This window comes from Portunus trituberculatus, chromosome 2 (assembly GCF_017591435.1).
Source record: "Portunus trituberculatus isolate SZX2019 chromosome 2, ASM1759143v1, whole genome shotgun sequence".
Classification (NCBI taxonomy): domain Eukaryota; kingdom Metazoa; phylum Arthropoda; class Malacostraca; order Decapoda; family Portunidae; genus Portunus; species Portunus trituberculatus.
Genome location: NC_059256.1, coordinates 8,087,996 through 8,098,974, shown reverse-complemented (window position 1 = coordinate 8,098,974; position 10,979 = coordinate 8,087,996). Strand labels below are relative to the sequence as shown.

At 48.5% G+C, this 10,979-nt stretch overlaps 1 pseudogene; it reads left to right on the top strand.

Annotated features, from left to right (window-relative positions):
• The first annotated feature begins 7,588 nt into the window (after positions 1-7,588).
• Positions 7,589-8,503, top strand: LOC123504461 (annotated as a pseudogene).
• Positions 8,504-10,979: the final 2,476 nt, after the last annotated feature.

Sequence of the window (10,979 nt, the reverse complement as noted above, 5' to 3'; positions counted from 1 at the left end):
AGAGAGAGAGAGAGAGAGAGAGAGAGAGAGAGAGAGAGAGAGAGAGAGAGAGAGAGAGAGAGAAATTGATTGATTGATTGATTGCTTTATTGGCTCATATACAGTACATATAATAATAATTAACGATCCAATAATAATAAGTTTAAATCTTTAGCCCTAGTCCATTGAGCTCAAAGCTCTCTATGGACTATTTTCCTTGCCGGATTAGCAGTCGATTTACAAAAAAAAAAAAAAAAAAAATACAATACTATACTACAATACATAAACATACATACATACATGAACAGACATAAAAGGAAACCTATTAGAATTGCCCCATATCATTCACATACATTAATGTAATATTCTTAGTTAATGACAGCAATCACACGGTAAGGCTTGGAAGGGAACTTGGTACTGGGAGGGTAGGGGGAATGGGAAGGGGGAGGGGCGGGGGAGGAAGAGGGGAAGGGGAGGGGAGGGGAGAGGAGGAGGAGGAGGAGGAGGAGGAAGGTGACGGGGAGCGGTCCACCAGCGCAGCGGGTCAGGTATCGGGTGGCTAGCCAGGCTCAACTCCCGCCGCTCATCTGAGCACTTCACCACCCACACCGGTGACCCGCCGCCCTGGTCGACCCTAGGAAACAAAGTAATACAGTATACAAGTATGCAAAAGATGAATAAATAAATAAAGTTTGACTGTTATGATGGCGAGGATTTTAGTATGAACTTTCAAGCTGTTTCTTTACATGTATTTTAAATGTGTTTAAAGATTTATTTTTAGTGTCTGACACAATATCATATCGTAACATACTCCACTACCATCACCTCCTCCGCTTGCTACCTCGTTCGCCACTTCTCCACCTCTCCTTCCACGTCACCATCTCATGAACCTTCCACGTCACCGTCTCATGAACCCTCCACGTCACCGTCTCATGAAGCCCCGCTACTGTCCCGAAGTTGGATTCACGCAGCCCCATTCGACTCAAGCAGAAGTGTTAAGCAAGCTCCCGGCTTTCTGGAAGGGAGTCGAGGTCCAGGCCTCAACCAGTGAACACAACACCTGTTGGACTACCATGGGATCTACCTCACCCAGCACTTCACCACTGTGACACTGCATAAGTATCACTTCCCCTCGTCCGTGTTTTCCTCATTGCCTCCATATAGGATTAGTATTATTGTTAGGTATCAAGTTGGGTTCTTTATTGTTGTATTTATTTCTGTGTTATATGTATATGTGTATGTCAGTTTCATATGTTTCATGTTATATCTATGTGTATGTCAGTTTCATTATTGGGTTATTAAATAGCTTCTTAAGTGCCCCCCTTTGCATTTCCTCAACAGTTGAATCTGCAGTTTTTTTTTATTGTTATTGTTCAGCGGCTCCCCGATGCCAATCTTACCCGTTTAACCGGTGAACGTAACACATTCCATAATTTAGTACCCCTGTAAAGAACACATTGTTGAGTATGAGATATTTTGTATAATGGTACAGTCAAGTCACTGGCATCCCTGGTTTGTATGTTGACTGGAATATGTCGCTGAAAACCACAATCAGTTTCATATATTTTTAAAGCTTTGCATACAAATACAAGAGTTTGATAAGAAATAATATCATGGGCTTTTAGAAGATTGTGTTTAAGAAAAAGAGGTGCAGTATGATCATATCTACTGGAATTAGTAATTACTCTAATAAGTTTCTTTTGACTGACAAACAATTTATCAACATATGTTTTGTAAGCGCCACCCCAGGCCCATAACGCAGAGCAATACATCAAATTCGGATAAACTAAAGAGTAGTACATTAATATTAGGCAGTCTACATTGCAGCAATTCCTTATTCTATAAAAGATTCCAGTAAATTTTGATATTTTGTTTATAATATTCTCTAAATGTGGCTTCCATGTTAATCTATTATCAATTGTTATTCGCAGAAACTGTATTGTATCCACTCGTTTAATTACCAAACTATTAACTTTTATATCAAAATGTATTGGTTGTGTCATATGTGGGTGTGTAAGCATGTATTGAGTTTTCTTTACATTTAGTGATAACTCATTGCGGTTTATCCAATTTATTACATTTACCAACTCAAAATTCATGGAATTGACGAGGGTTTGCAAGTCACTACCTTTTAAACAAATATTAGTGTCATCAGCAAACAAAATAAATTTCAATGTATTAGAACAACAAAATGTAATGTCATTAATATAAATTAAGAATAGCAATGGCCCCAGGATGGAATCTTGCGGATCTCCACATGTTACATCCTTACATTGAGATTTGATGTTGTTGAAAACCGTGTATTGTGTTCTTGAACTTAAATAACTTTTGAACCATGTATATGCCTGTCCCCTTATACCATAGACTGTTAATTTATCCAGCAAAATAGAATGATTAATCGTGTCGAAGGCTTTTGACAAATGACAGAAAACTGTTAATTGATACATTTTGTTATCTAAAACTGAATATAAATTTTTACAAAGGAAATGGATGGCCATTTCAGTTGAGTAATTTTTTCTAAATCCAAATTGAGCATTAGATATTATTGAATTTTTTACCATTATTCTATACACTACAATTTTTTCAAATATCTTGCTTAAACAGGGTAAAATTGACACTGGTCTATAATTTGAAAACAAAGATTTGTCCCAGTTTTTGTAAATTGGCACCACCTTTGCGATCTGCAATGCCTTTGGGAAGCATCCTAAAACAAAAGATTTATTAATAATATATTCTAGAAAGGGGACAACAATTTCTTTACACTCTTTAATAATACTTGTATTAACATCATCGTAACCCGGACTTTTTTCCTCATAGTAGTTATGATATTACTTATCTCTACACTTGTTGTTGGCCGCAGATAAAAAGCCAAAGGTACTGGTGGAGGTAAATAGCTGCTGAAGTGTGTTCTGGGTTCCTCTATACGTTCTGCCAAATTATCTGCTACACTACTGAAATAATTATTAAATCCATCTGCTATATCAAAACTATCTGTCAAAGTTACTCCCTGATTTACATATGTATCAGCGTTACTCTTCCTATCTTTACCAAGTAGAGAGAGAGAGAGAGAGAGAGAGAGAGAGAGAGAGAGAGAGAGAGAGAGAGACCTTCCCTGACTCAGGCAGCCCTCGCTCCCCCCGCATCCCATCAGTCTCTGGCCGTAGCGGAAGAGGACATTGCAGTACGGGAGAAACTCCTATCAAACTCTCCCGAAGCCGTGGTGATCATCTTTAGGCAAAGGTGTGAACTCTACATCTACAAGAGCATTGTAGAGGCGTATCGGAGACATAACAAGCGGCTCTTACAACAGCGCTCCGCCCTAGTGGAAACACTCAACGCGGTTGACGCCCACGCACTTGTAAAACAGCAGACTCCCTCCCCACCCCCACCATACAGGCCACCAGCGCCCTGCCCAGTCAGATAGACTCTGACTGGCAGGCCTGGTGGGGGTCAGGAAGGCCCCAGCGGCTAAGAAAGGTGACAACAGACGACGAAAGTGCTAGGCCAGCCCCTCTGCCGCGCTCTCGCGTACCTCACCCCCCAGCCACCACTCGCAGCCGCCCCACCTCACCTGCTCACCTCCACCCACGCCAATAGCAAGCCACCAGCACCCATACTTCGCCTGCCTGTCCCCACCCCCGCCACCACCAAGCCACCAGCACTCTCTCCTCTCCTGCCCACCCTAACCCCGGCAACTTCAGGAAACCAGCACTCCACATACATACCCTCCGTGAGGGAAGGTGAGCGCCGCGGAAGTTCCTCCCAACAAGGGAAAAGGAGGAGACAGAAGACAAGAGGTTACCAAAACTGTGACAGGTGCCACCAGCAAGGACACGCCATAAGGCACTGTCGGGCTGTCCTGTATCACTTATGTGCCCACGCTGCAGGAAGAGACAAACAGAAGAAAGAAGGAGCCTTCGATGCCTCCGTCCTGGCCACGTACTAGCTGACTCCTGTTACTCCCGTGCAGCTGAGGCAAGAATAGATAGACTAATCAGGGTGTTCTTGTCAGAAAGGCAGTTGTTCTTTGGATTTACCGCGCACACTCCTCCCCGGCAGGCCGCACCGCTCCATCACGGACACCCAGCCCAGTAGTACGGAACGCGAAGCGAAGTCACCCCACACACATATTTTAGTAGTACAACCATGGCACCCAGTAGCCTCAGAATCCTGTCATGAAATGTACGTAGATTCAGAACAAACGTCGGAGAGTTGACCCAAGCAGCTCTCAAGAACACGGCTGACATTGTGGTGGTCATCAAGACGTTCCTGAATGACAGCTGCGTAACAACATGAGACAGGATACCTGGCTATACTCACTTGGTGCGGAGGGACAGAGCAGCCGGGCAAGGTGGTGGTATAGCTTTGTGCCACCGCGTAGGTCTACAGCTGCAGCTATTGCCCGTCACAGTCCCTGAGGAGATGGAGATGCTATTTTTCCGTCTTCTCCTCGCTGACAGGACTGCTGTGCTGCTCTCCCCTCTGTACCGCCCCCAATGGCAACATGGCACCCCATTCTCCTTCCTTACGGACCAACTACACACAATCATGGCCACCCACAACTGTCAGAATACCATTATTGTGGGGGACTTAAACCAGCACTTGGTGAACGAACCTACACACCTATAACGGTCCACAGGCTCACCAACCACGTGACCTTTTCCACGCACGTGCGAGGTGCCTACCTCGACCCTGTCCTGACCGATCTGCCGGCAGACTCTGTGCAGTGTTACCAACTTGATAAGGTTGGTAGCTCTGACTACAACACGGTCCTCTGTGAAGTTGGTCTTAACCCTGCAAGTGAGGAAGGAAGCCAGCGCACCATCTGGCTATAGGAGAAGGCTAACTGGCGGGGGCTCAGGGCAGAGTTAACCTCCACCAACTGGGAAGCCATGTTCACAGATGACGTAAACCACAACGTGGCAACCCTCATCTCCCTTATCATATCAACCCAAGCCAGGCACGTCCCTTGCAGGACATATAGAGTCGATCCACGAGACCAGCCGTGGTTCTGCTACAGGTGGCGACAAGCTGCTGATGCGAAGTACAAGGCCAGTTGCCAACCTAGACAAGGCTGAACTCATGGCAGCACACTTCAGCAGGAGAATGACGACTGATGAGCCTGACTGTCAGCCTCCACAACTAACCCGCCTGTGTGACGTAACTTTGGACCGCCTACAGCTCAGCGAAGCCGCCGTGGCAAAGCTCCTTCGTAGCACCGACACCAGGAAGGCGCCCGGCCCTGACGACGTATCGCCCTTCCTGCTGAAGCACTGTGCGGAGGAGCTAACAAAGCCCCTCACACACATCTTCCGCCATTGCCTACAAACCATCACCTGGCCAGCTGCATGGAAGGAGGCTCGGGTCACTCCTGTACACAAAAAAAAAGGATAAAGGTGACCCAGCAAACTACCGCCCCATCTCTCTCCTGTCAGCTGTCAGCAAGATCTTGGAGAGATAATAGCTGAGCAGCTGACCTGTCACCCAGAGGAGCGTCACCTCATCTCTCCACGCCAATATGGATTTAGAAAGAGACGTTCCGCCTCCGACATGCTTCTCCTCCTCACACAAGCCTGGCATGACGCCCTCGACGCCGGCCGCCCCACCCTCGTCATTGCCCTTGACATTGCTGGGGCTTTTGACAGAGTTTGGCACAAAGGACTCCTGGCCAAGCTCGAACAGTTCGGCATCACAGGACAACTGCTAGAGCTGTTCTCCAGCTACCTACAAGGCCGGAGTCTGAGAGTAGTGTTGGGCGGGTGCACGTCAACCACACACCCAGTGGAGGCCTCCGTTCCACAGGGCTCGATCCTTGGCCCCATCCTGTGGAACGTATATTTCAACGACCTCCTTCAGAGCCTCTCGCCTGTGTCGGCATACGCGGACGATGCCACTCTCGCACAGCTTCGGTAGAGAGGAGGCAGTGAACGTGATTGATGTCACCAACCGCCACCTTGGTGACATCATGGCCTGGGGTAAACAGTGGCAAGTCAAGTTTGCTGCCGAAAAGACCCAGGCCGTGGTCATCTCACGTTCACGGGAGGACGTCAGGCTGACTGAAAGCCAGCTGAAGTTAGGAGAAGACACCCTTGTCATTAAGGACTTCATCAACATCCTGGGGGTGGAGGTAGACTCCAAATTCAGCTTCGACCGCCACCTGGAGAGCGTGGCACGCAAGGCATCCCTGAGAGTGACATTCCTACGTCGAGTGAGACACCTACTGACGCCAAGGGTGTCATGACGCTGTACAAAGCGCAGGTGAGGCCCATCATGGAATACAGCCCCCTCAGCTGGATGTGCAGTGCCCAGTCCCACCTCTCCCTGCTGGACAAGGTGCAGCGGCGAGCCGACCGCCTCCTTCACGTTGTCGGCGGCCTGGGATAGCAGCCCCAAGCTGAGCTACAGCGGCAGCGGCATCAGGAGCAGCAGTTGCAACAGAGACAGCAGCGACACCATCCACACCCTCACCCTATCAACGTGCTGGACAGCTTGGAGCACCGAAGGCGTGTTGGGGCCCTTACTGTGCTGCACAAAGTCCAGGTACAGCAAATACCTCACCTCACGGCTCTACGGATACCCTGGAGGAGGAGTGAACGTACTACGAGAGCGGTAGTGTCCGACACCCTCCTCGAGGTGCCGAGGTGCCATTCAGTGAGGTGTCAGCGCGTCTTCTCCCACGACACCGCGGTGTTGTGGAACGCCTTCACCTCAGCAGTGGACGTCTCCAGTATGTCCACCCAGCAGGTGAAGTGAGGAAATGGATAGATAGTGTATGCATGCATGAGGTCAAAAGTGTGAGTGTACTCCTGAGTGGTCATATCGGCGGTGGTGGTGGTGGTGTTGGTGGTGGTGGTGGTGGTGGTGGTGGTTGGTATGGAAGGCTTGAGGACAAACAAGCAAGGGCACCACGCACCGCCTGGTGACTGCTATCTCGTCTTTGATAACAGTGCATGGGCGGCGTTGCGTCAGCCAGCCTGATATCTGTTCCACGATAACTATCACTCACGTTGCCTGTCCTTCCACCACCACCAGTACTGCTGGTAAAGACAGTAATACTGGCATGTACTGCACACTTCCCCAGTCACAGCCTCACTCACAAGTAGTACAGCAGGGAGGCAGAGGACACGCTCACAGGCCTCACCTCAACACTGCTATCCAGTACGGCAGGGAGGCCTCACCTCAACACTGCTATCCAGTACAGCAGGGAGGCAGAGGACACACTCACAGGCCTCACCTCAACACTGCTATCCAGTATACAGCAGGGAGGCAGAGAAGGACACGCTCACAGGCCTCACCTCAACACTGCTATCCAATACAGCAGGGAGGCAGAGGACACTCACAGGCCTCACCTCAACACTGCTATCCAGTACAGCAGGGAGGCAGAGAAGGACACACTCACAGGCCTTACGGGCTTTGCTAAACTCGCCCACCTGTGTGGCACTGTCTTCCATGGCGTAGCGGTGTCCACACTGTCAAGTTGTACAATGGCTCATGTGTTAATGATTTGTAGTAGTAGTAGTAGTAGTAGTAGTAGTAGTAGTAGTAGTAGTAGTAGTAGTAAGAAGTAGTAGTAGCAGTAGTAGTAGTAGCAGTAGTAGTAGTAGTAGCAGCAGCAGCAGCAGCAGCAGCAGCAGCAGCAGCAGCAGCAGCAGCAGCAGCAGCAGCAGCAGCAGCAGCAGCAGCAGTAGCAGCAGCAGCAGCAGCAGCAGCAGCAGCAGCAGCAGCAGCAGCAGTAGTAGCAGCAGCAGCAGCAGCAGCAGCAGGAGCAGCAGCAGCAGCAGCAGCAGCAGCAGCAGCAGCAGCAGCAGCAGCAGCAGCAGCAGCAGCAGCAGCAGCAGCAGCAGCAGCAGCAGCAGCAGCAGCAGCACAGCAGCAGCAGCAGCAGCAGCAGCAGCAGCAGCAGCAGCAGCAGCAGCAGCAGCAGCAGCAGCAGCAGCAGCAGCAGCAGCAGCAGCAGCAGCAGCAGCAGCAGCAGCAGCAGCAGCAGCAGCAGCAGCAGCAGCAGCAGCAGCAGCAGCAGCAGCAGCAGCAGCAGCAGCAGCAGCAGCAGCAGCAGCAGCAGCAGCAGCAGCAGCAGCAGCAGCAGCAGCAGCAGCAGCAGCAGCAGCAGCAGCAGCAGCAGCAGCAGCAGCAGCAGCAGCAGCAGCAGCAGCAGCAGCAGCAGCAGCAGCAGCAGCAGCAGCAGCAGCAGCAGCAGCAGCAGCAGCAGCAGCAGCAGCAGCAGCAGCAGCAGCAGCAGCAGCAGCAGCAGCAGCAGCAGCAGCAGCAGCAGCAGCAGCAGCAGCAGCAGCAGCAGCAGCAGCAGCAGCAGCAGCAGCAGCAGCAGCAGCAGCAGCAGCAGCAGCAGCAGCAGCAGCAGCAGCAGCAGCAGCAGCAGCAGCAGCAGCAGCAGCAGCAGCAGCAGCAGCAGCAGCAGCAGCAGCAGCAGCAGCAGCAGCAGCAGCAGCAGCAGCAGCAGCAGCAGCAGCAGCAGCAGCAGCAGCAGCAGCAGCAGCAGCAGCAGCAGCAGCAGCAGCAGCAGTAGTAATAGTAGTAGTAGTAGTAGTAGTAGTAGTAGTAGTAGTAGTAGTAGTAGTAGTAGTAGTAGTAGTAATAATAGTAGTAGTAGTAGTAACAGCAGTAATAGTAGAGGTAGTAAGTAGTATATCTTGTCCTATTTGTCCAATCCTCACAGGATCCCCCAAAGCGAAGGTGCCTCTGGCGTTTTGCCTCTGTCAGCTGGGGGACCTGAGGAGGTATTATGGTGATTTTCCCTGGAATGATTACTGCTTCCGTGTCAGAGACCCATCTCCTTGTGCTGAATGCATAACAGAGGTGATATTGTCTGGCATGGAGGCGTACATTCCTCATTCTTTATCTCATCCTAATCTTTCTATACTTTGGTTTAACTCAGCCTGTTCTCGTGGTATACATGATAGAGAGGTTGCCCACAAAAGGTACTTGAGTCTTCCATCTCCCAAATTTCTCGCACTTTATATTTCTGCTCGGAATCATGCCAAGTCTGTTCTTCAACTTGCTAAACACTCCTTCATAAATGGAAAATGTCAAAATCTTTCAAACTCAAACTCCCCTCGAGACTTCTGGCATCTAGCCTAAAACATCTCAAATAACTTAATTTCTTCATATTTCCCTTCTTGTTTCATCCTGATGGCACCACTGCCATCTCTTCTGTTTCTAAAGCTGAACTCTTCTCTCAAATCTTTGCTCACAATTCAACCTTGGACGATTCTGAGCTTGTCCCTCCCTCTCCTCCTCCCTCTGACTATTTCATGTCTACAATTAAAATTCTTCGTAACGATGTTTTCCATGCCCTTGCTGGCCTAAACCCTCGGAAGGCTTATGGTTCTGATGGGGTACCTCCTATTGTTCTCAAAATCTGTGCTTCCGTGCTTGCACCTTCCCTGGCCAAACTCTTCCAACTTTGTCTATCTACATCTACCTTTCCTTCCTGCTGGAAGTTCGCCTACATTCAGCTTGTTCCTAAAAAGGGTGACCGTTTTAACCCCTCAAACTACCGTTCTATAGATTTTTTAATATATCCCAAGTAGGAAGATTCTCAAACATCTGTCACTTTACAATCTTCTGTCTGATTGCCAGTATGGCTTCCTTACTGAGTCTTGGTCATCATCCTTTTTTAGAGATTTCGGTGAAATATTTGCTGTAGCGTTAGACATATCAAAAAGCTTCTGTTAGAGTCTGGCATAAAGCTTTGATTTCAAAACTGCCCTCCTACGTCTTCAATCTTTCTCTCTGCAACTTTATATCAAGCTTCTTTTCCGACCGTTCTATTGCTGCTGTGGTATACGGCCACTGTTCTTCTCCTAAATCTATTTATAGTGGTGTTCCTAAGGGTTCTGTCACCCATTCTCTTTCTATTATTCATTAATGATCTTCTTAACCAAACTTGTTGCCCTATCCACTCCTACGCTGATGATACCACCCTACATTTTTCCACGTCCTTTCAGAGACGACCGACCCTTCAAGAAGTCAATAGGTCACGCAGGGAGTCCAAAAAACGCCTGACTTCCGATCTTTCTAAGACTTCCGATTGGAGCAGTTTTCAATTCCTCTATCTATCAACTCGACACAACCTTCCAGACTATCCCGTCTTCTTGAATGACACTCAACTGTCTCCCTCTTCCACAATGAACATCCTTGGTCTTTCCTTTGCTCATAATCTTAACTGGAAACTTTACATCTCATCTCTTGCTAAAACAGCTTCTATGAAGTTAGGCGTCTCCGCCAGTATTTATCGCCCCTCGAACTGCTTACTCTGTATAAGGGTCTTATCCGCCCATATATGGAGTACTCTTCGCATGTTTTACTAGATAGAGTGGAATCAAAAGCTTTTCGTCTCATCAACTCCCCTCTTCTGACTAACTGTCTTCAGCCTCTTTCTCACCGCCGAAATGTTGCATCTCTTTCTATCTTTATCGCTATTTTCATGGTAACTGTTCTACTGATCTTGTTAACTGCATGCCTCCTCTCCTCCTGCGGCCTCGCTGCACTCTTCTTATTCTCGTTTCTCTTCTGTCCAACTCTCTATCACATGAGTTAACCAGTGCTCTCAATCATTTATACCTTTCACTGGCAAACTCTGGAAGTCTCTCTGCATCTGTATTTCCGAATTCCTACGACTTGTCTTCTTTTAAAAGCAAGGTATCGAAGCATTTGCTCCACAATTTTGGGTGACGCTTTTCTACTTTTTAGAGCCAGCCAGCACTCAAGTGGTTCTTTTTTTAGTATTTTCCTTTTTTGCCCTTGTCCGCTCCTCTTCCTTACTTAAAAAAGTAGTAGTAGTAGTAGTAGTAGTAGTAGTAGTAGTAGTAGTAGTAGTAGTAGTAGTAGTAGTAGTAGTAGTAGTAGCAATAGCAGTAGCAGCAACAGCAGCAGTAGTAGCAGCAGTAGCAGCAGCAGCAGCAGTAGCAGCAGCAGCAGCAGCAGCAGCAGCAGCAGCAGCAGTGCAGCAGCAGCAGCAGCAGCAGCAGCAGCAGCAGTGG